The sequence below is a fragment of the Glycine max genome, chromosome 14 (genome assembly GCF_000004515.6).
Source record: "Glycine max cultivar Williams 82 chromosome 14, Glycine_max_v4.0, whole genome shotgun sequence".
In the NCBI taxonomy this organism is placed as follows: domain Eukaryota; kingdom Viridiplantae; phylum Streptophyta; class Magnoliopsida; order Fabales; family Fabaceae; genus Glycine; species Glycine max.
In genome coordinates, this window is record NC_038250.2 from 12810277 (window position 1) to 12837038 (window position 26762).

Here is a 26762-nt window from a genome sequence, read left to right on the forward strand (position 1 = left end):
TTTAATATAATTATATATCTAAGATTTTGTTTTAAATACATGAAGAAAAGTTTTGTTGCCAATAGTATTCCTATCTGAATCAAACATAATTGTCTTCAATAAAAAATACTTGTGACTTAAATAAAAAAAAGAAATCAAAATTACTTGTTAAGTTAAAATAACATAAGATACGATGGTGTTGAGGATTTTATTTTAGAATTTAATTTTATGCCATTAATTAAAATTATGGTGAATAAGATTTTAAAGATAATTATCATTAATATTAATAAATTTAACACATATGTACTTAGATGAAAATTTAAAATGTTATATACTAAAACAATGTTGTAAAAATTGGATCAGCCGATCTAATCGAAATCCGATGGGTACATTAGTTTAATTTGTTAAAAGGATCGAAAATGTGTCAGAATTAGTGTGACTCGAGTTGAACCAAGATAGATCTTTGGTTGAACCAATGTGGATCTTTGATTGAACCACATAACACTATTTTTTTACAAAAAAATTATGAACATTTTTATGCTATTTTTTTTGTAAACTTATGGTTATTTTTAAAACAGTGGATATTTGTTTGTGTTTGAAACTTATTTATGGACTTGTATTAACATGAATATTAGATGTTATTTGGGATATTAGGTATTTTACAATGACAATAATTTTAAATTTAGAGTATTGAATGATTAAATTATGTTAATTACTTAGTATATATATATATATATATATATATATCAGATCAAACCAATTCAAATAGAAAGACTCCAATTTGACCAATAATTCATTGACCAAGTATTCCTTTTGTCTCTAATTATAAAAATCTTTTCAAAAATTTGTTTATTCCGTTTTATAAAATTATTTTCTAATTTTTAGATGTATTAATAATTTTTTTCAATGTACTCTTACTTAATTATTTTTTCTCTAAATATTAATGAGAATCAATTGAGCGAATAAAAAAATAAAAAAAGAGTAATTTGTGAATGATAACATAAATAATTGACAAATTTAATTTAATGTGATTGATTAAATTAATTATTTTTCTTAAAAAAACATAAATTAATTAAAAAAAATCTTGTAATTAGAAACAAAAGAAACATCAATATCAATTCGATTACCGATTCTGTTCTTAAAACATTGAGTGCAGATGCATGAACCAGATACTCTTTATTTTATCTGCTTCTGTCCACACACGAAACTAACTTTTGGTGTTTTTAGTTCGATTTACAAGTGCGCATGTTATTACCTTCTTTCATTTTTTTTTAATTTAATGTCTAACCAATTAAATGAAAACACTTGGTTTTGTCATGGATTCGTACTGATGCCTTTTCGTTTGTACCATTTATATTTTTTTTTTGTACTCAACAAGATAATATTGACAAAATATATTACATATTATCAATAAAACAGTTTTATTTTATCAGTTAGTATATAAGATAATTTTGTTAATTTTTATGATTAATAATTATTTAAAAAATTATACTAACGATTATTTTTAATTGGTTGGCTGCATGCCTAAAAAATTTACACTAAGGTGTGTAAATATTAAAATCTATATTATAAGTTTATAGTTAAGAAAATAGGATTACAATTGACTGTATAAAAGTTTTACATCATTATCTATGGTGCGCCACATTTTATCTTAGACTAGATTATTTCTCGCTTAACTCTCTCTCTCCAGTAACCTTTGTCGTCCACCACTATATGCCTCCATCGAAGGCAATATAATTTTAGACGGTGTATCAATCTTATTTTACTTTTGTATTCTTTCAAACATTAGTTTCTCTCCAACCTATCATGGGGTCTTGTTGAATGGTCGACCAATAAATTTTGAAGAAAAAGATCAGAAGAAAGGTACAAGCTTTCCAAGTTTGAAGGAGAAGGTAATTGAAGGGTATTATGGCACAATTCACTACGCAAGGTCGCCTAAAGTTGCTCTTCAATGGGAAGAGTGTGTCTTCTATTTTGGAGCACAAAGACTCTTTTCTCTAAAACTTCACATTAAACTCATAAGCGAAGAATAATCATTGACATTAGGGAGTTTCAGAAATTACCTAGTAAATCGAAGACGAACCGGTTATCAGTGAGTAAACCTAGCTCCTCCAATAGGTATTGCGATAGTGTAGATCTTAGGGTTGTTAGGTGTTGGAGTGCACAAAACATAGTAGTTGCCGACATTCAGTTCCTCTTAGTTTTGCATGACGTTCTTTGAACCACAGAGAATCACTTGCTTCCATGCTTGTAATGCCATGTATGTGCTTCTCAAATGGTTGTTTTCAAAGACAGATACTTTACTCCTCTATCATCAAACTGATCATTTATGTACTAGACAATGCACTGCTTGATCATGTGCATGGGAGGTCCATTGTCTTTGATGATGACCGCGCACGGTGGGCAACGATTAGGGTTGTTGGGAGAGAATAAGGTGAGGAATAATCTAGTGTGAAGGATCTAAAATATATAAAATGATGCACTATATAGGCTATGTGAGACTTGATGAGATCTTAGAATGTGAGTTTAGGCCTAACTCAACTCCAATAGCTAGTTCAAGAGGTGAGAGTTACTCCTCATTTATATTCTAATTTAACTTTATTTTTAATTGATATGGAACTTGGGTTTTCCAAACATGGTGCATTGCAAATTGCTCCTAGCTTTGAATACTTATTTTGAGGAAGAAGATTCTCAGTTTATTTATTTTATGAATTTACTTACTTTTTATATTATTTACCTCTCTTTGTTACATATTATGTTTGGACTCTCATCCATTACCCACGTTCCGGTTAAAATCCATGTCAAATTAAATTACAAAAAAATGTGAAGCTGCTCTCAATAACTTCACCTTTACTCACGTCTACAAGAATGCGGAACCAAACACATTGATTGGTTGATAGTAATTTTCACACACAACTTGTAAGAAAATAAGAACGAAATTAGCTCTTTTAAGAATTTGCAATATCAACATGTTATTACCATTAAATTTAACTTAAATAATATCTTGAATTAAATTTAAGAAATATTATTGTGTTATTATCATTATTATATTTAAAGCAAATTAAATGTTATTTTTACATTAATTTGATTCACTAAAAGTATAATAATATCATTTTAGTTATATATATATATATATATATATATATATATATATATATATATATATATATATATATATATATATATATATATATATTATATTCGATTGAGAACTGGTTATATATCTGATATTAATACTTCCTAAAAATCAGTGTGTCCTTAAATTGACACAAAGCCATTCAACCGGTGGGTTAATAGGTTTCGCTTAATTAAAAAAAAAAAAATTCAAAACAACTATGTTTTGGTTTTAAAAAAATATTATAACTTATGACACTAATTTTTACTTTTTATTATTACCAATTTATATACATTATCTTTTTTTTATTCAATATTATATTAAAATAAAAAAAATATTTTTTATTAAAACCAATTTTTGATCCCAGTTTTACCCTATTGAGTCATTAATTCTTAAACCAATGCCTTTAATAGTTTGATGACCAATCCGATTTTAATAACATTGGTTTATATTAGTTTCTCTTCAAGTTTGACATACACACTCAGTATCTTTTTGTTATAAAAGCTGCGTTCACATTCATGGAGAGGATATTAGTGTTTTATTCACCCCCTTATAAAGGATGGTAAGTATAATGAAGCTAATTCTACAGGAATGTGAATTTAACTTTTCTCGTTTGTAGGTATATGAGGAAGCTCGTTATAAGTCATCCTAATTTTTTTTAAAAATGACTAAACATTATTGTTGATATATGATAATATAATACATATTTTTAAAAAGGAATGAAATATAATAAAATGTTTTCATTATTAGATAAAAATAAAATAAAGAAATAAAAATTCTAAAATGAAAGAAAAATTATAAAAATAATTATTTAAATGGAAACATATAACTTCTATGTCTATTAATCCAATACAATTAATTAAAATTTCACATTTAAATTGACTAATTTAAGCAATAATATTTTAAAAATATATAAAATAATTGATGTAGGATAAGTTATATAGCTTAATAGAAAGTAGGTCTTAAATGTCTCATAAACTTATCTCACTCACAATTTATTATTGTCATTAGTTTAAAGAAAATTTTACACACAATAAAAATCATGGATTCTTTTATTAAATAAATCATTCTTCCACATGTGAACATAGTAGAATCTCACACCATTACGACAATCTTATGAGTTGAATGTTAGCTTATCTAAATCTATATTTATGCATAAAAAAATCAAAATCAAAATTTACAAGTAAAATAAAAACTCAATTTCTCCTTCATTTTCTTTTACTGCCGTGAGCTACTAGCCACACACTCTCCACTCTTCCTTCCATACTTGCTTGAGTAAGAAATACAACGTTCAAGGCTTAATAGATCAAGGACTGTTGTCTTTAATATATTTAAAAGTGGAAATCTTTTCTCTCAATTGTCAAGTGTTCCAAGATCTAGACTCTTACAAGTTATAACCACCACATAGGAAATGGCATTCTTTGTTTGAACAGAACATAAATTATTCTTGTGTGTGTTACTTCCTCGTATGCTAAATATTGATAGTTGTGGGCCTGTGGCACTACAAACAAGCCATTGTTATGAAACCATATAGAAACAAAAGGACTGCTATTAATAAAAGTAGTTCTCTAAAGCACTGCTACAGTACCATCATAGTAAATTACATATAATTTGCAAATGATGCACATTGTTATCTCAAAAAGCATCAGCCTCGGCCTCCAATAAAGACTTGTGTTGATTGTGTTGCATAGGGTTGGCATTTGGGTCTTCAACGTAAGAATCCAAGTGATAAACAACTTGATCCATAATTTTGAGGTAACCATTAGGCACTAATTAATGACTACGTCACTCTTCAATGTGTTTGTTAGCTTTTCTCTTTTCAGTTTGAAGACCCTTTTCTCTTTATGGATTGAAAGACATTTTCTTGAAAAGCATAGAAAATATTTCAGATTATTAATGTATTGACATGTTTGGATAAATTTATCTAGAAACACTTGTAACGAAATAAAATAAGAAAAAAAAAAGTTTCTCCCTAAGATAAAATTAATTTTCCATTAGCTAACTAATTTATAAATGTCCTTACATCTTTTAGAGAAATTATATGAAAAAAATTCTATAAATTAATTAATGTTAGCTAATGAAATATCAATTTTAACTTATAGAAAAACTCATTTTATTTTTACGACAACAGTTCTACGACGGTTGTTTATAACCGATTTAGAAAGTGGCCCTGTGGCATTTTTGTAATTATTATGATTAAAAATATATTTTACGACGCATATTCTAAGACGGGTATTGAAAACCGCTTTAGAATGTTGTATGAATTAAATTTTACACCGGTTTACTGAACAACCGTCATAATTTGAAAATAAAAAAATAAAAAATTATATAAAGATTAGGAGAAATCTGAAGATACTAGTTATGTTTTTGTTTTGGAAAAGATAAAAAGGAGAAATCTGAAGAGACTCTTTTGCTCTCCACTCTCCATCATCTCTGCAATCTCTCGCCGCTTCCTACCCTCACAAACCCTACCCGCCACCATGGACAGTAACAACCTCTTCTCCCATTACTTCTCCGACGACCTCGATTCCTCCCCTACCGTCCCCATCGCCGTGACCACGACCACGACCACCACTGCGATTTCATCGCCCTCAAGCCTCTCTGATGCAATCCTACCCCGCAAGGGCATTGGATAGAAAACTGCAAGTAGATTGGGCCAGATATGCAAGAGAAGGCCCTAGGGTTCTTATGAGCCTCAGGGTAGATTTCGGGCCCATGGGCTAAGTACGAGCCCACTTATCTTTGTAAATATTAGATTAAGGTTTCATTATTTTTGGGCCTTGTATTTAGGGCTCCATAATGTAGGTAGGGTACCCTAGAAATATAGGATTTTTCAGCCCTTGTATTTTAGGGCACCTAGACTAGTTTTTGTATTAGGGGTAGTTTTGCAATTTCACATGCACTAAGTGGATATTTGATGTGTGTGGTTGGAAATAAATTTAATTGAATTGGTAGAAGCCCAATCCAATTAAATTTTAGAGGGGGAGGTGAGCATTTGCTTACTACACCCCATTGCCACATCATATAGTCACACTTTGTGCATGTCCTTCATGTTTTTCATGCCTCATGACACCTAAACACACTTAGTGGAGAATCTTGGAATTGATCTTGGATTAGTGGGCTGAACCATAACTAAAATTCACTAATCATAATTAGTGAAATTTTGGCTACAAAGTTTGGCTCCACAAATTCAATTTCAAATTCAAGTGAAATTTGAATTTCCCTCCAATTTTGTGTGACACTTAGGCTATAAATAGAGGTCATGTGTGTGCATTTTTTTTCAACTTTGATCATTTGAATATTAACTTCAGATTTCAGAGCTCTTTTTGAGCACAAAATTTCGTGCTCTTCTCTCCCCCTCCCTTCATTCATCTCCTTCTTCCTCCAAGCTCTTATCCATGGCCTCCTATGGTGGTGAGCTTCTTCTAGACTTATCTTCTCCTTGAAGTGGCGTCTCCTCTCTCTCTTCCTTCTCCATTCCGCTGCCATTTATCTTCCAAGAAGCAAAGGAATCCATTGATGAAGAAGATCCTAGGCCTACAAGCTCCAATGGAGCTTGCATCACTCTCTACCTCCTCCCATACACCTGGTGGCTCGAAGAAGCTGATCATCGAGGAGAGGTCGTGCTTTATACGGTGTCGTGCAATTCCGATTTTGAAGCCGAGATTTTGCTTCATCTGAGGAAGGAAGAGAACCCACACAACAACAATATTGGGGTTTTTGCGCGTCAGTATGCCTTTTTCCTCACTTCAATGTTGGCACCGCAGAGGTTTCTCTACACTTTCTCACACGTTCTCCCCCTCTATTCCTCTCTCTCCACCTTCAAATCTAGAGCCTTCATTTTCCTTCCCTTAGTCCACTCTTACTACACCCTAACACCCTCGATCTTGCTCTCGCCAATGCCTCACTGGTTTTTATTCAATTGGTTAGTCCCAATGCAAATTCCACTGCTACTCTTTCTTGTATTCTCGGAGTTGTGTTTAACAACTACTGCATTACGATTCGAAATTCTTGTTAACCACTTTAGCTAGTGTAGTACCTCAGGCTGAAAGTCTAAAACAATTTATATTCTATGATTCTGTGCTTCTGCTTATTTTTTTTTTGTTCAAATGTTATCACTTAATTTACTGTGCCTAGAAAATTATTTTAATCCCTGTTTTAGATTTTGAGCTTGATTGTCTAATAGTTTTGGATTTTGGATAGGCCCGTTCGTGCAGCAGCAGCAGGATACCTGCCAGTGCCAGATTTGCAAGTTCCGTTGCCACACAACAATCCTCTTCTGGTTTGGGTGGTTTATTTGGATGGCTCACTGGAGACCGATCCAGTTCTTTACCATCTCTGGATTTCCCGCTTCTGGGCGTTACACTTCCCCCTTCATTGCCTAATTTTGTTGCGCCCGGAAAAACTATTATTACTACACTCCCAAATGGACTCAAAGTGGCCTCTGAAACATCACCAGTATGAATGAATTGTTGCTTATGTTTGCAAAAAGTTTAAAATTTAAATATTATTATAATAACCACATTTTTTTATTGTGTCAGGAACCCTGTTTTCCTTGATTGAGAGGTTAACGAGCAGCTTCTGAAAGTGAAGGCTGAGATTGGTGAAGCTTCCAAAAATCTCCAAGACTTACTTTTGGAAGCAATTCATTCTGCTGGTTTTTCTGGTGCCTTGGCAAATCCTCTTTTAGCTTCAGAATCAGCTCTAAATAGACTAAATGGTACAATTTTGGAGGAGTTTGTTACTGTAAGTCTTCAAGATTAATCTTTATATATTACTTAATTACTTAATACGTGTTCATTTGTCTCTCAAAATTTGAAGATTTTTTATATGTTCTTTACCTTTCTTATAAGACTTGATCTTTTATGAAACATCAGGAGAACTATACAGCACCTCGGATAGTACTTGCAACATCTGGTGTTGAACATGAGGAATTGTTATTTGCTGCAGAACCTCTCTTGTCTGATCTACCCAGTGTTCCACGTCTAGAGGAGCCAAAATCAGTGTATACTGGTGGTGATTATAGATGTCAAAGTGAATCAGGGGTATGCAATAGAAAAATATAGCTTCTGTTCACACATCAGGTTTTTACTTTTTGGGATGAAATTTGTCAAGTCTAACATTCCTTGAATGACCAGAGGACCCATTTTGCTCTAGCAGTTGAACTTCCTGGTGACTGGCATAAGTTGAAGGATGTTATGGTTTTGACTATTCTTGGTTTTGATAATGTCTTACATTTTCTTGCTTTTCTGCACTTGAAATCACCTTTCCTTCTTTTAAGGTGGCTTAAAATATATCAGAGTATGGACTGTATGTCTAGTTGGTTTCTTAAAGTATGTTTACACTTTACAATATGATTCATTAAGTTTGTATTTAATTGTATTTCCTCATTTTACTGTAGATGCTATTGGGAGGTGGTGGATCATTCTCAGCTGGTGGACCTAGTAAAGGGATGTATTCACGACTATGTAGGGTTTATATGCTTACACGATTGACATACATTTAACTATTATGCAGTGTGAATCAATATGACCGAATGAAGCCGATGAGCTTTCTATTTGAATGAATGCAGGAAAGAGCATTGCTCTGTGTATGCCTTTCACTCTTTTTAGTTTTATAATTTTATTTACTGGATAATATTATTCATTCCTAAGGAAAAAGAAATCCACTATTTATTAATACCCTTTTTGTATTTTATCTTTTTGTATCAACATAAACTTCTGTGCTTTGCTTTTTAGGTAGGTAGGGTAAACTTTTGTGCCTCTAGGTAATTATGTTTCACATAAATCTCGTTACCATAATATGAATTCTAGGTAATTATCTTTCACATGGAAATCAATCACTACTACAAAAAGCCTTTTTTAAGACACGTGCTTTACGTCGATTGTACAAGGAACCGCTTTAATAAGTGGTGCGGTGGCATTTTTGAAATTATTGTGTTACAAATGGCATTTTAGGACGCACATTCTAAGGCGGTTATTGAAAACCGCCTTAGAATGTTATGTTTCTTATAATTTACGCCGATTTTTAGTAAAAAACCGTCGTAATTTTCAAAAAAAAAAAAACAAAACCGCGCAACCTCGTCCTAGCTTGTTCACCTCTCTGCTACGAACTCCTTTCTTTGAACCCTAGCCTGTGTTTCTGCTTGTCCTTTATTTGAACCCTAGCGCATGTTTCTTCCCCTTTCTGCTTGGTCCTTTCTTTGACATTCAACATTGAACCTCTGCTCTTCGACATTGTAGCCTTCTTCCATTGAAATGGACGAGGTCGACTTCATCGCTCCAACTTCTCAGGTTGAAGTTTCATGAAGAAAGAGATTTGCTAGTGACTTACAAACTTTGTTAGGTTAAGGTTATTTGAAGCTTGTTTTTGGTTAAGGGGTTCGTGTACTGTTATTATCTAAGTTTGCAGGTTCCATATAATTTCTGTTAATGGTGATGTTTGCTAATCGTGGTTGCAGGGAAGAAGCGTGCATGTCAGCGATGAGTTGTTGGTGAAGAAGCTAATGCGTTTTTGATTGGGCTACAAACGGGTCAGTGGCTTTTTTTTATTGAAGCTCTGGTTCATGTTCATATGATCTTTTATTAATTTTATATTTTGTTCATATGTTAAAGTTTGTTCATATACAACTGAATGTTAGCTTGACATGGTAATTGTTATGATGATAATAAAGTTGCTGGTCTTTAATCCCTTCCAGAAGTTAGTGTAGAAGCCTAATTTTAGTGAAATTTAAATTAAAAAACCTAATGTTGGTCAAAAAACTAATAATACTAAGAACTAATATTTGTCAATTAAAAAAAAAGGACTCATGTTCTTGGTCTGTCTGTTTAAAAAAAAAAGACTCATGTTCTTGGTACTGCTGAACTATATATAAATTATAACTAATAGCAACCAAGATCATTTTATTTTATTCCACATAGTTACTAACTTTCTGCTTGTACTCCATGGCCTGTGCTTCAGCGTGCAAATTTAGCTCTGAAATATGAGCCTTTATTTGTCGAATCTGTCATACAGCCAACAAAAAAGATGAATCTTTATCTGTTACGAGAAACTTCAATCCAAGAGACATGATTAGTAATGTTTCAAAAATCCTACCTCTGCATCCTTTCCTGCTAACTCCCTCTTAAGAACCTGTATGTGATTTAGGGCTTCATTGAGGCTTTTCTCTTTTTCATCCAAAAATCTACAGGAATTGAAATAGAAACAGAAAAATATTTTATATTTATATATTAGCATGGTAGATTTGCATATGCCTACGATAAAGAATCCATATATACACAAAAAAAAAAGGCATATAGTTGGGAATAAATGTCCAAAACCTTCTCATGTCACCATCGAAATTTCTAACATTTTGCATCTGATCTTTTAATGCATGTAGCTCCAACTCTAGATCTTCTCGTTGTAGCCTCTGTCGTTCTGCATCTCCTTTAAGGATGTCAACCTGGACAAAATAATTAAGGAAGTGTTATACCTATGAAGATAGACAAGCGTCTTGTCAAATATCACCATAAAAAAAGACAACTCACTTGGTTTTCTAGTACATTTACTGTACTTTCCAACTCTTCAACTGATCTCGCTAGAAGTTTCACCTCTTCTTCCCTGTCTTCAGCATAAATTTTTCTCGATTCTGCCACCTGTAATTATGTAATAGATATCAGACAGGAACAAGGAAGAAAACAATCATCCAGCTAGTTCACCATTCTTTTCCTTTGGCTTCTTGAATGAAAATAAATGAAATTCTTTTTCAAAGATCAAACTTTTAATGATAGGTTATCAAAATCATAATTGTACTATATATTTTGCTTCCCTTGGCACATGAATCTCTTTATAGAATTCTGATTCCCACAGTTTAACTAAATTGTGTAGATGCCAGAGTTGAGAAATGTGCAAAATTTTGTATCTCTACAAAACTGTACAAAGTTCAAATCCCAAATTGATATGGCTTTCTATGTTACTTGACATTAAAATAAATAAATAAATAAATAAATAAATAAATATATATATATATATATATATATATATATATATATATATATATATATATATATATATATTGACAAGTTAGAATTGTTGAAGTCTTGAAGATACAACTCCTTGTGTCTTATGTTGAAGATACTACATAACAAAGTTCTTCATGTTGAGTCATGGATTATTCAATAATAATGTCATGGAAGGAAAACATGATACATTTTTAATAGATAAAAGCATTACCTTCTGAGCTTCTTGAACAATTGCTTCATTAGCTTTAGCTTGTGCTTCAGCTTTTTCAAGCTTGTTTTTGAGGCAAATTCCTTGACCCTGAAGCTGATCCCTCTCATTAGTGACATCATCCAAATCACTACTCAGATTTTTAAATGAATCATTCATTTGGCTAAAAACACTGTTCATTTCCAGAATTTCATCTTCTAAGCTCTTTGTTATCTTCATTCTTTCTGTTAGCTCATTGTCAGCCAGTTTTCTCGCTGTCAAGGTGCCTTCAATATGAGTTCTAAGTTCTTGATTTTCACTGACTTGCAATGCTAGAGCCTCACGTTCTTTTGAGAGATCCAACTCAAGAGCTCTAATTATGTCTGATTTGTCCTGCAACTGAGCTTCAAGCAATTGACAGTTTGCAGCAACATCAGCAAGTTCACCTGATTTAACAGCTAGCTCCACTTCTAATGCCTCCATTGTAGCCACAATTTTTTCAACTTCATCTTTTTGGTCTTTATTGTTTGATGCAGATTCCTGTAGTAAGCTCAGATCATACAACAGTCCTTTTACTACATCATCCTTTCTGGATAACTCAACCTCCAGTAAGTTCTGCATTCTGGTTAAGTCCGAATCCTTTAGGTTCAACTCATTCTTAAGTCTGCAAGATGAATTTTCCAACATATAGTTTACTTTCTTTAACTCTGTGTTTTGATGTTCGAGAAAATAAACCTGTTGGAAAGAAAATTCAGAAGCCACATCCTTCCCAATGACATCACCAATTACTTTATCATAATCAGCTTCTAGATCAAGAATCCTATCCAGCAGTCTTTTCTTTGCCTTGTTAGCTTCAACAAGTTCACCCTTCAATGCATGATTAGAACAAGTAACATCCTTTAGAAACTCAATATTTTGTTCAAGGACCTTGTTCACTTCACCCATCTCTGTAATCCTTAAGACATTCCGGTTTAATTTTGTTACTAGGTCCTTCCTTTCCACTTTTCCCTGCTGAACTTCTCTTTCTAATAGGGAAACTTCAACTTCCTTATCCATCAAAATTTGTTTTGCTAACTCAGTTTCTACTTGGGAAAAGATTGTTTCTTTCTTCAGTTGCTCAATTAATATGGAGTACTTGACAAAATGCTCCTCCATATTAGCTATATTACATGACATATTTTTCAATTCAGATGCATGGATAAGTGATTCAAAGTCTTTGGCATACCAATCTGCCATAAAAAATTCGACCTCACATTCAATGGCCACTACTTTCTGTTTCAGTAGTTTCTCTTGATCTAAAAGGGATGTCACAATATCTGTATTACTCACATCCAATTCCCTCATCAGTTTAGCAAGTTGGGATCCCATTTCATTCGACCTTTGCAGCATTATCTCCTCCTGAAGTTGTAGGTCTGATATGTTTTTAGCAAAATTATTTAGCTTGATGGTGATTTCTCCAGCTTCAACTTATTTCTTATTAATACGATCAAAATTTTTCTTGATGTCAGCCAGCAGTTTCCCTTTCAAGATTCTGCACATATCAAGCTCTTGCTTTGTCCTATAATTATGTTCCTTCAAATCACTTATGACAGAGTTCGATTCACACAAGCCGTGTGAAAGCAAACCATTTTCTGCATGCATCCCTGTTACTGTTTCCAGTTAAATACCCATGTGACAAAGATGTAGCACAGACATAGCACAATCTTTAAAAACTATCTCAGACCATATCTTCTCAAGCCATGGCTGTATCAATTTAGTGGAATATAAACATTGAGACTTCAAGCACTCTAAATCACAAGCTAAAGACTTGAAATTTTCTGCCATCGTCAATTGGACGTCTTTAATGACATCATCCAACGTAACAATTAGATCCCTTGTTTCTACTAGACTTGATTCAACAAGGTTCTCTATCTCCTGATGCTTCAAATCAACAACAATTTGTAAGCTTTCAATATTGCTGACTAATGTACCCTTCTCATTGAGTAAAGTCCTGTCTTTTAGTCTTTCTATATCTATCTTCATTGACTCATTAGTTTTCACCAATCCATTGATCATAGTATTTGCTTCTCTCATTGTATCTTGTGCTTCTTCAAATTTAGCAAGAATACAAGATGCCTCTTGAGCTTTCTGAGCTTGAATGATCTTTGCCTCTCCAACTTCAAGTTCAAGTGACTGCAAAGAAAAAAGCATTGTCTTAACATTATTCAGTCAACAAGTGTCTATCAGCATGTCTTAACACTATTGTTATAAATGAACCGTGCCTAATTCAACCCCCAAAAGTATTCTAGCCATATTCCTAGAAGCATTGTCTTAACATTATTCAGTCAACAAGTGTCTATCGACATCAATGGGGAATGGGGAAAGTTAATGACAACAAAAAAAAACAAGTAAATGCACAATCAACACTAAGAATGACATAAAGCAAACAAAAATTTCTTATTTTAGAGAATGGAATAGAGGAAAAATGAAAACAGAGGTTCAACGCTGTACCTCTTTCCTTTGGTACCAATGGGAGCTGGCTTCCTTCAGAGGTTTCTCCAGGCCTCTAAGTTTATGACTGAGTACATCAATCTTGACTTTAGATTTCTCCTCAAAGTGATACATAGCTTCTTGCAGGAAAAGTATCTGATTTGTGAGGCACTCTATGCTTTGCCGACTCTTCTTTTCAGACACTGGCATCTCTTTTTTTTCATCATGTAATCTGGCCATCTCATATTGCACTTCTTTTAAGCTTTCAAGAGCACATTCGATTTCTTTTCTCAAAAGCCTAATAGTAGCATCTCTTTCAAGCACATTCTTGCCAACTTTTCTTGATTTCAGGTATTTCATATCATATCCACTTTTGACCAACTGTAAGTCAGTCAGGTCAACTATATGTTCTTCAACAGAAAGCGGATCTAAATCACTGTTTTGATGTGTTTCCAAACTTGTATGCTACAATGTCAAAATAGCAAATACTGAATAAAAACAATTCACAGACCACTGGCATAAATCAAATAAATGTGACATTACCTAAAGTAACCTATCAGAAAGCAGCATTAGCTTACCCTTTGTTCACCAATATCATCATAGTCTGATGTGCATGCATCCAATGAATTTCTATTATCAAGACTTCCTGGATGGTCTGCAAAAGAGGCCATGCATGATCTGATTGAAGAGACACCATCTTGTAATGTCACTAGCTGCTCCCTTGTCTTTGAAATGGCATTCTTTTCAATATCTTCAAGCTTTTGTTCCAAAGCACGAGAATGCTCTTGCTCCTCAGACAACTTCTGCCATAAATCATTACATTTTTCGTGCAACTCTGTTATTTGTCTCTCTGCTTGAACAAATGAAGTGGATTGGTCACTGAGAAGGACATCCTTCTTATTATTAGTTTCTGCTAATTCACTAAGCAGAATATCCTTATGCTTTAGATCATCCAGGTAACCAAGATTCACTTCTGACAATCTATTCACAACTACAAAAGCCACTGTTGAACAATTTGATGCTTTTCTGATATGATCTTCTGCCATTACCAAATGCTCCTTTAATTGTGCCATAGTAGATGTTTTTTCACTCAATTGTGAGGTCAATAGGAGAATTTCTTTTTCATATTCAGCACACTCCTTCTGGTGGGATTCAGTAATGACTAACGCTGCACTTCTTAAGGACTTTAGCATACACTCCATATCACTTCTTTTATTGCTTGCATCTTCCAAACATCTTCTAAGTTCATCAATTAATAATTCATTCTCAGAAATTTTTCTAACTATCATGCCAACTTGTTCAGAAATCCAGATCCTTTTCTGTGGAAATGAATTCCTTATATTCCCAAGTTCTTCAGAGGCATCAACTATTGCCTCACATCCATAAAGAAGAACCTCTTCAATCTCATAGGTTAACAGTTCCCATTCTTCTGCCAGTGATGTGAGTTCTATATCTTTTTGGCCAAGCTCCTCCTTTAAACTTCTATTATCATCAATAGTAGTAAGCATTTTTTTCTGCAACTCCTTCAATTCAGTTTCCAGATGCAGCATACTCTCTTTCATTTCTGTTTCCTTCAAATGACTATCATTTACTTGATGTTGGAGCTGGGCAAGTTCTTCTTGCATACTGATAATTACCTCAACAGTTTCAGCCTCGGCCTGCCGATGGATTTCATCCCTCTCTTCCTCATTGGATATCTGGAATGCATGATCACTTTGGTACGACATGTTCAGTTGCTTCGCTTTTTCAAGAGAATCGTGCATCCTTCTGAGTTTTACCTGTAAGGGGGACTTGTTTTCAAACTCTGGATTATTTGAAAGCAAATTATCTCTGAACTCTTTAGATGCAAGTTGGTTCTTCAAGGTCATGATTTCATGCTCTTGTTTCCCCATAAGCTCCATAAAATGGTTGTTCTTGGTCCTCATCTCTTCTATCTCTTTGATAGATAATATTTGCTGCAATTCTAAGGCTTCAATGACAGATTTTGCCTCTCCAAGCTGGTCCTTTGCATCTTCTAATTGTTTGCTTGTCTGCTCAAGCTTGTCTTTTGCCATCATAAAATCCTGATTTAAGCATGTTTTTTTCTCTTCCAATATGCCACGGAAAGACCTCTCTTCCTTCAGAATTACATTTATTATATCTAATTCCAACTGCAGATTTAAAATATCATTTGTGTGTTGTGATAGATGAGTTTCATGCTTGACCCCCATCCTTGGAACTGCCTGAGCTTCAATAAATGGTTCTTTGGTAGAAACCTGAAAACATTAACGGAAAAAAATAAATATTATTTCGCATGACACAGAACTATCATACATAATAAGGGGTAAAGAAACAATAAATTTGAAGATAAAGACCATAATGTGTATGAAATAAGGTCCATCTCCAAAAGAATTCACATGATTGAGTTCATCATAAGCCTTTCCACACAAACATTCACATGCTCCTCCTCCTATTTATTTGTACAATATAGTAAAGGACAAAATGTACAGATGTTAAACCAGAATAACAAGACTACCTTTGTACTATTTGTGCTGCTTAACATTGAGTGAAGAGAGTCTACTTCCCTGTATAAATATGCAATAAAAACATTAGAATTTTTATAGCCAAAATTTAGAGCTCCAATTTGCTTGCATACAACCAAATGGACTTCAAAAGGAGTACAAAAATAATACCTATTGAGTTTTGCATTCTCCTCTAAGCAATAATTTAAATTGCGCCTGCATTCCTGTAACTCATCAAGGGTGTTTCTTAGCTGCAATCCATGAACAGAAGCAATCACACATCACTATTTTGAGATGGGAAAAAAAAGGTTAAATTATTATGAAGGAATAAAACCTCTAGATCAACAAGGTTATTTTCTTTATTGCAGCACTGAGCTTTCTGCACCAGTAGTAAATGGAAATTGTTAGAAATATATTGGATTTGAACGTAAGCATGAAAGTTGATTACTGCTTCAATTAAGGGGCTATTTAAGCAGTTGATTAAAGATTACTATTCTAACAATGACTGAATTTCATACCATACTTGTACAAATATATCCCTCTGTAAGTCTGGTTTTGAAACACAATTTCAGCATACATTTTGTTTTAATAGGCAAAAGGGAATGAAATGTTCAATGGAATGGAAATCATAAATTGCTTCAAGTAATTATAGACTAACCTGAGGTTGAATATCATGATTTGAATTACCCTGCATGGAGTTTCTTCCATGATATTGAAGCAACTACAGAATGAAGGTAAATCATAGAATCTTAAAAAACAAGGAATCTTAAAGGGAAATTATTTCTGTATTAATTCTAGAAACACAAGTACCTGATCCCTCAAAGAAGACACTTCAGTCAATAAAATCTCTTTCTCCCCTTCTTCATAAAAATCTTGATATCTCTACAAGTAATTGTAAGGAACTGCAAAAAAGAGATAATATTTCATAGTCACTGTCTTGGTAACAAACGATATATCACTTTCTAAGTTGGTCTAGAAGCCTGATATTCTCTACAGCAAACCGAGTGACTTCAGGATTTCAGTCAAGTCTGCTCTGAAGTATTTGAATCTCATCAGAAAGTGTTTTATTCTCTTCCTGCAAAAATGTGTTCATAGGAATCGAACCAGTAAGTTGGGACTCCAATCTATGAATTTTATCTTCGCGAAACCTAAGCATCATTTTGCAACTCCTAGTGTCCTCCTCTCTTTGACGAACCTGAGTGACAGCAAATTTATGGATAAAGAGTGAAGAGAGTTGACATATAAAACTCCAATAGCAAGAAGAGCTCATAAGAGAAATACCAAATGATTTAATTGTTCAATTTCAGCTTCTAGTTGCTTAATAGAAATTTCTGCCATTTGTTCCCTTCTCAAAGCACCCGCTAGAGTTGTCTCCAATGAATGCAACTGAGACACAAATGATTTTGAATATATAAATATTTGAAGGAAAAAAACTATATGGTCACTTCATGGAGATGCTAACAATTATATAAGTTGCTTTTAGGAGACTAGTGGTAGATTATGTTAGTTTAGCCACAAGCATACCAGTGCACAAGAATTCACCATCATGGGATATTGGGAGGGCCAAATTTACATTGCATCGCTATAAGAGAGGTTTTCTTCCACAGCTAAAACTTGGAACAAATCAAAAGGCATTGCATTACCATTCCACTAAGGCTTACCCTCCCATAGAAACTAAAAGCATAATCACAACTTCTTATTTTACTTAGGACAGTGATCTCTTATAAAACAAATGAATAATTACAAAGGAGAAGTCCTTAATTCAATATATCTTGAAGCAACAAGGCATGAAAACAATAGAAACATTGGTTCATCCTTCATACATAAATTGTCATTACACTGGCCTTCATTAACATAGCCAAGCCTACCCATGTATACCTGTTTGTGGGACATTCTGATGCCCTTGGATTCATTATCCGGCATGTTATCTTCATGTTGGTCAACCATGTCAGTTGCATTTTCTAGGCAACAGTCTTCGAGTTCTAGTGATTGTTTTATATCTCTTATCGATGACAAAGAAAATGACAAAGACCTAGAGACATTCTGACGTCGTTTGAGGATAGAAAGCTCTTCCTGGCCCAAAAATTTATCATTTTAGTTAAATTAGCAACTCACATAAAACTTATACTACAAGAAATAACTGATACCACCTTCAAAAGTCGAATTTGATGTTGTAAAGCAATTACATCCCCAGTAGAATCTTTGTTCACCACAGCCTACAAGAACAATATATGGAATGTATAGTGATAGGTTGATGAGATTCATTCCTTTGAAAGAAATTCAGACTAATCATAGAATGACACTCACATTATTTTGAATAAGTTTTGCTCTCTGAGCAAATTTAAGTGTATTCAATGTTTTAGCAGCGCAGCTGCAAAAGTGAAACGGGTAAAGCTCCATCAAGCTTCTATGGTAACCTGAAAAGTTTCGATAAAGGAAATATAGTTCCTGATAAATAAACAAACCAGATAGAAGGGCTGACATTGGCAATGATCATTGTTTTCGAGTTTCCGCCAAGAGAGTCCTGCATTTTATGCCAAATAGTGATGAACAAAAGAACCCTGAGACTAAAGAGTCAAACTAAACCAGCACATAAATCAGCCTGAAGAAGAAAAGTTAGTCTAGAGTCTCTATAAGGGATATGCCTCTGCTTCCCATTTGTCACATCCACTAGTATCATAATAACATGACTGCAAGAATGATTAGAGAATACTAGTTACTCAATGAGAAAACAGAAATAAGACAATTCAAAATCTTAATGTATTAAGCTAAAATGTAAATACCCCAAGGTAGATAATGATTTATTGATGTTAGCTGCTTCTTTTAAACGCTCCCCCTCAGCACCAGAAGTCTTCTGTCTGTTAGATATATGATAATGATAATGATAACTTGGTTCATAGGATACTTTAAGGGTTTCAGCAGTAGACTTCCAATCCTGTACTTCACAATTTAACTTACTTGTATGTTTTGTGTAAGACGTCTAGACTTTTTTTTGTTAATTATGAATGTCATTAGTTTTTAGTAAATTTTTATTATTTTTGAGAATTTATATGTATATATTATACATTATATAAACTATAAAAATTTCAAAATAGCAACTATCCCGCTATATGCAATCTCGTTATTGTGTTTTTTGAGCCAGCGGCTCCACTCTGCTATCAGAGATTTAAAACATTGGTTCTATGTAGTATCATGATTTCCTAATGCTATCATTTTATTTTATTTTGTTTTCCCCTGCTTCAGGGAGCATCTGCAGTTACCAAGAGGACTGTCAGGGCAAAAGACTCATCTTCAACTGCTGTTACTGGTGGATAAGGTTTGGTTGATAAGAGCTAGCAATTTGTATTTAATGTTGCTTTGAGCTTTCAGTATTTGAGGAAGTATATTATTGTGCTATTGCTTCTAATGTTGTCGTGCATTACTTATTATAGGATGAAGTGACCACTAGAGGAATTTGTGTGCTAAATTTTGGTTACTTTTCTTCATACCTCTTGGCCTGGAATAGTTATTTTCCTTCTATAAACTTGCTATGTAGGTGAGAACATATGGAGATATGTTGGGAAGCTAACCGATGCTCAAAGATAACTTTCTAAAAGAGAATTATGTCATGTAATTGCACACTGAGATACTATTCCAATTTTTAATTGGTAAGTTTCTATCAATTTGCTGCAGGCGTATGCTAAGAACCACAATGATACTAAACTGCTGGTGGAAGTAATGAGGCTTCTGAAAAAGAATGATTTACCAGTGCAACCAGGCACAGCAGATATAGTTTTCAGGTATATTAAATTCTAACATTTTCTCATTTTTGTTTTGTAGTGAAGACTAGTCTTTTAAAGTTGAATTTGGATTTTACCTCCAAAAGTAGTAACTAGACATTTAGTAGATATAACTATTCTTAGTTGTTTGGCTGGCATACTCATTTCAAATCCTATTTTGTTGTTAGTTCCACAAAACAGTATATTGATTGTATGGCTATGAAGGCAATTGGTTCCTGTGTTTATGTGTAAGGCTATAAATCTAAAATATTACTGGTTTGTATAAATTTCCTAGATTACAAATGTAGGGATGTATTATTTATGTATCCCAAACCTTTCTTTGAAGCTTAAAGTGAAGCAAATCAGGACAAAAAGAGACTAATAACATTTTGGAATATTGTTATAAGTATGTGACTAAAATTTAATTTATATCTAGTGTAAAAAAATAAAAATAAAAAGTACTGCATACAGCCATCAATATCTCTTCATGTTGTTCTATTTTTTTTTACTCAGAGCTTTTATTAATTGCAATTGTTTTTGTGCTCAGGTTGGATTGGAATAGTTTCCAAGAGATTATGACATGGAATCCAGTAATTGCTTGTCATAATACCATCTTCCTATCTTGTAGGTGTTGTAGTGGGATGTTGATTGGAACGAGTGATTTGGATCCTTATAGAAGGCCCAAATCAAAATGGAGGTGCTTCATGGTACATCTTCAATTTTGCTTTGTTACTAATGTAGTATATTTGAATGAAAATTATATTTAAGGAATATGGGAAAATAAATTAAATCTTTGAAAAAAATTACTTTTAAAAATCTTGAATGTAATTTTGCAATAAGAGTAAAAATGCATATAAAAAATCTTCAATTTACTTACAATTAAAATTACAAATCTTGAATGTAATTCTGGAGTTATTGGTTCACTTATACTAGTAGGTACTTTTTTTATTTTTGTCTTATTGTTATGTGTTGTCTTTTGAAATTTGATTTTCATTACTTGCTTTCTAATAAAATAGGAATGGTACTTTTTTAATTTTCATTACTTTTTTTAACTTCTGATTATGGAATTTTGTTGTTATTTAATCTAAATATCACCCATTTTTCAGCTGCAAACAATTGTAATTGGCCCGTCGATGGAATATCTCACGTAAGCACGCGGCTTATGGGTCCTTATGGTTACGCAGCTTATGGGCCCCTATGGTTACGCGGCTTATGGGCCCCTATGGTTACACAGGTACCATGCAACTTGCTTTCTCTCTTTTCTCAATCAACAATTTTCTCAATTTTTAATTTCAAATCATTATATATACTTCATCGTTAACAATTCAAGTTAGTAATAAAATAAGATTAGTACACAAGATCGATAATCATGAATACATGGGATTTGAGGATCTCTCTAAATATGGGTCATAACACATATTGGAAGATTATTTTAGTGATTATGTGGGGAATTCAGAATTATCCAAAAATCGTATTTAAATGTCAAACCAGACACTGTATTAAAAAACGGTTATTACATAATAACCGTCTTTGAATGTCGAACAAGACATTGCATTCAAAGACGGTTATTACATAATAACCATCTTTGAATGTCGAACCAGATGTAACAATCAAACACGATTATTATGTAATAACCGTATTTGAATGTCGAACCAAATGTAACATTCAAAGATGGTTATAATGTACTAACCGACTTTGAAGTTCGAACCAGACACTGCATTCAAAGACGGTTATTATCTAATAACCGTCTTTGAAAGTCGAATCAGACACTGCATTCAAAGACGGTTATTACATAATAACCCTCTTTGAATGTCAAAGTAGACAGAGCATTCAAAGACGGTTATTACATAATAACTGTCTTGAAATGTAGAACCAGACACTGCATTCAAAGACGGTTATTATGTAATAACCGTCTTTGAATGTCGAATCAGACACTACATTCAAAGACGGTTATTAGATAATAATCGTCTTTGAATGTCAAAGCAGACAGAGCATTCAAAGATGGTTATTACATAATAATCGTCTTGGAATGTAAAACCAGACGCTGCATTCAAAGACGGTTATTAAATAACCGTCTTTGAATTGTTCTAACTTTCAAAGACAGTTATTATAAAAATCGTCGTAAAAAGCAATTGCGTTTCAACGATGTTACAACGACGGTTTACAACCATCGTTAAAAGCACTTAATAACCGTCGTAAAAAGCCATTTTTCTAGTAGTGAATGATAACTTATTTTAAAGTGGACATATATATATATATATATATATATATATATATATATATATATATATATATATATATAATATTTTATCTACTTTAATTACTTAAGCTAGGGAGTAGACACTAGTTAGTTTAGACTAAATTATAATTAAGATTTTTTTATAATATGTGAGCTTGATTATTTTATTTTTTATTTTTATAATTTTGATTTTCTTATTTTAAAAATTTATTATTTTGGTTTGATTTTTAATTTTTCATACTTTTATTTATTTATTTTATTAAATTATTTTCTTATGATATTTTGGTCAAATTTCAACATTTGGTGAGTTCAAGAACCATTACAATTTTGACTTTCATTTTTTTTATTTGCAAATATGGACAATAGTGTGAGTTATGATGCCTACTTCTCACACAACTCTTTTATTCTTTAGGTCACAAAGAAGCAAAGAGTGCCCAATCTGTTGGCAATCACTTGCTTTGAAAGATCCTGTTAGGTATATGTTCACTTGCAACACCTTTTCTCACTCCCTTTCAAATACTTGTTACAAGCTAGCCATTTATGGGTATCATTAGCAATTTTCAATTTTCATCAATTGCTTATTCTTTTGTAGCCAAGAGCTTGTAGCTGCAGTGGAAGATGAGAAATGCATGAGATCAAGAAACATTGCTAATTCTCGTGCCCCCCTTGGAATTATTTTTTTGTAGCCAAGAGCTTGTAGCTGCAATGAAAGCCACGTAATATTATTTAAGGGGAATTATCATAGTTTCATTCAATGATCAGAGGCAAATTATTTGCAGGATGATTCTTGCTCGGATGACTCTGCCAGGTATAAAAAGAATCATAGTTCTCATTCAAAGATTAATAAATTTATCATACATTAAAATTTATAATTAAATGATATTATAAAATTATTTTATTAATAACTTGTATTATAATTACTTTAAAAATACATTTAATATGATTTATAAATAGTTTATAATATAAATTATTTTACATTATGTTCTTAAATGATTAGTACATATTTATAAATAGATTAGTACATTATGTTTTTAAATTAGTTTATAGTATAAATTATTTTACGTTATCAGCAATGTATTCCAATTCCAAATGTATTGAACAAATTAAATTCGAGGATATTAATATTCTAAATACATATTTAGGCATATATGACGTGTACGTATCAGTTTCAGAGGCAAGCATGTGGTATTATATTTTAAACTAATATCTCGTTTTTTAAAATTTAGAATTAAATATAATTTTGGTTTTCTATTTTTTAAAATTCATAATTTTAGTCATCTTATTTTATAATAAAAATATTTAATATTCATATTTTTAGTCATCTTATTAAATTTGAGGATATTAATATTCATATTTTTCCAAGAAGGTTTCTCATTATAGTTTGCTTGCAGATACAATCAGAACAATTGAGGGTTACTCTGATATAATTGTTATGCGGCAACATCCAACTCAGGTATGTCTAAAATAGCCATCAATGCAGGGCTACTCTCATGAGAGAGTTTTATCAACAAAATAGTTATTTTCAGAGAGAATATCTAATTTTCTTTTCAGTTTTTCTTTATATTTTGAGTCATTCAATTTTGTTTTAGTCAACTAGAGATAAACCATTACTACTTTAATTGCTCCATGAAATTAGTTCAAGGAAATATAATTAGTAGCATAGGAGTAAACTTACTCGGTTTACTTGATCTTTTATTTTTTTAGCTTAACTACTGTTGTAGTTAGTTAGTTTAAAGGTCAAAATAGATCTAAGCTAGCCAGTACATATTTTTAGAACAAACCTATAATACTAGAATTAGTTTGTAAAAGTGACTCAAACGAATCAATCAACCATGTAAAGTTAGTAGGATGCAAATAATTAGTTACAAAAATATGAAGGACAAATTAAGTATTATTATTAATTTTTAATTATTGTACAGTTGGGTAACCCTGAAACATCTAATGCTGAGGACTGGATGGGTCTGGTTGATTATGCTTGGAGCCATGCTGTGATATCTGATGAACACTTGAACACTTTAAGGTGACCTTCTAAATTGAGATATTAGGTGTTGATTGGTATTCTCTCTAGTCTCTACAAAAAATTATGATATATAAAAAATCCATAAATAAAGTTATAAAATTCTTATTTTTATCCCATTCTTTCCATTCTAAAAAGTTATAAATATTAGCATTAATCATAGATTAAAATTATGATTTTTATTGTACATGTTGATGTTTTGTATAGTGTTTCAACCATTACTTATTATATACATGCCATGAACCTTAAAAATTGTATAATGGTCCTATGAGTATTATGTAATTAAATGATTTTATAATTGTTTAAATTATGTTTAGTATATAATTAAATCATTTTATAATTGTTAAAACTGTGTGTTGTAATTAAAACAAGAGCTTTTAAAGGATAAAAGAACACGTTGTAGAAAGTCAAACTCAAAATAGTCATTCCAAGACGATTATTGGAACAAACTTACTACGACGGTTCATATTTAACCGATTTAGAATGTTACACTTTCTAAGACGATTATTGAATAACCGTCTTAGATTTTGCATGTTGCGAATGACATTTTAAGACGGTTGTTGACATAATCGTCGCAAAAACTAATACTTACTAAGACATGTGTACAACAAAAACCGCCTTTGAAAAAGGAACATTCTTATATGGTTATTCAATAACCATCTTAGAAAATATCATTATTTACGACAGTTCGACAACCGTCTTTGTAAGCATAGTACCATATTACGACACTACGTTCTAAGACGGTTCAAAATCGTCTTAAAATGTCGTCTAGAGCCGACTTAAAAAAGGCTATTTGCAGTAGTAAAAATGTGTCAGAATTAGTGTGACTTGAGTTGAACCGAGATAGATCTTTGGTTGAACCAATGTGGATCTTTGATTAAACCACATGACACTATTTTTTTACAAAAAATTATGAACTTTTTTGTGCTATTTTTTGTAAACTTATGATTATTTTTAAAACATTGGATATTTGTTTGTGTTTGAAACTTATTTATGGACTTGTATTAACATGAATATTAGTTGTTATTTGGGATATTAGGTATTTTACAATGACAATAATTTTAAATTTAGAGTATTGAATGATTAAATTATGTTAATTACTTAGTTTTATTATTTTATATTATATATATATATATATATATATATATATATATATATATATATATATATATATATATATATATATATATATATATATATCGGATCAAACCAATTCAAACAGAAAGACTCCAATTTGACCAAGTATTCCTTTTGTCTCTAATTATAAAAATCTTTTCAAAAATTTGATTATTCCGTTTTATAAAATTATTTCCTAATTTTTAGATGTATTAATATTTTTTTTCTACATACTCTTACTTAATTATTCTTTCTCTAAATATTAATGAGAATCAAATAGCTAATAAAAAAAAGTAATTTATTAATGATAACATAAATAATTGACAAATTTAATTTAATGTGATTGATTAAATTAATTTTTTCTTAAAAAAACATAAATTAATTAAAAAAAATCTTGTAATTTGAGACAAAAGAAATATCAATATCAATTCGATTACCGATTCTGTTCTTAAAACATTGAGTGCAGATGCATGAACCAGATACTCTTTATTTTATCTGCTCCTGTCCACACACGAAACTAACTTTTGGTGTTTTTAGTTCAATTTACAAGTGCACATGTTATTACATTCTTTCATTTTTTTTAATTTAATGTCTAACCAATTAAATGAAAACACTTGGTTTTGTCATGGATTCATACAGATGCCTTTTCGTTTGTACCATTTATATTTTTTTTTGTTCTCAACAAGATAATATTGACAAAATATATTACATATTATCAATAAAATAGTTTTATTTTATCAGTTAGTATATAAGATAATTTTTTTAATTTTTATGATTAATAATTATTTAAAAAATTATACTAACGATTATTTTTAATTGGTTGACTGCATGCGTAAAAAATTTACACTAAGGGTGTGTAAATATTAAAATCTATATTATAAGTTTATAGTTAAGAAAATAGGATTACAATTGACTGTATAAAAGTTTTACACCATTATCTATGGTGCGCCACATTTTATCTTAGACTAGATTATTTCTCACCTAACTCTCTCTCTCCAGTAACCTTTGTTGTCCACCACTATATGCCTCCATCGAAGGCAATATAATTTTAGACATTGTATCAATTTTATTTTACTTTTGTATTCTTTCAAACATTAGTTTCTCTCCAACCTATCATGGGGTCTTGTTGAATGGTCAACCAATAAATTTTGAAGAACAAGATAAGAAGAAAGGTACAAGCTCTCCAAGTTAAAAGGAGAAGGTAATTGAAGGGTATTATGGCACAATTCACTACACAAGGTCGCCTAAAGTTGCTCTTCAATGGGAAGAGTGTGTCTTCTATTTTGGAGCGCAAAGACTCTTTTCTCTAAAACTTCACATTAAACTCATAAGCGAAGAATAATCACTGACATTAGGGAGTTTCAGAAATTACCTAGTAAAT

At 31.9% G+C, this 26762-nt stretch overlaps 2 pseudogenes; one reads left to right on the forward strand and one right to left on the reverse strand.

Moving 5' to 3' along the window:
* The first annotated feature begins 6643 nt into the window (after window positions 1-6643).
* Window positions 6644-9611, forward strand: LOC121173433 (mitochondrial-processing peptidase subunit alpha-like; annotated as a pseudogene).
* Window positions 9612-11928: 2317 nt separating this feature from the next.
* Window positions 11929-20484, reverse strand: LOC100806020 (kinesin-like protein KIN-12D; annotated as a pseudogene).
* Window positions 20485-26762: the final 6278 nt, after the last annotated feature.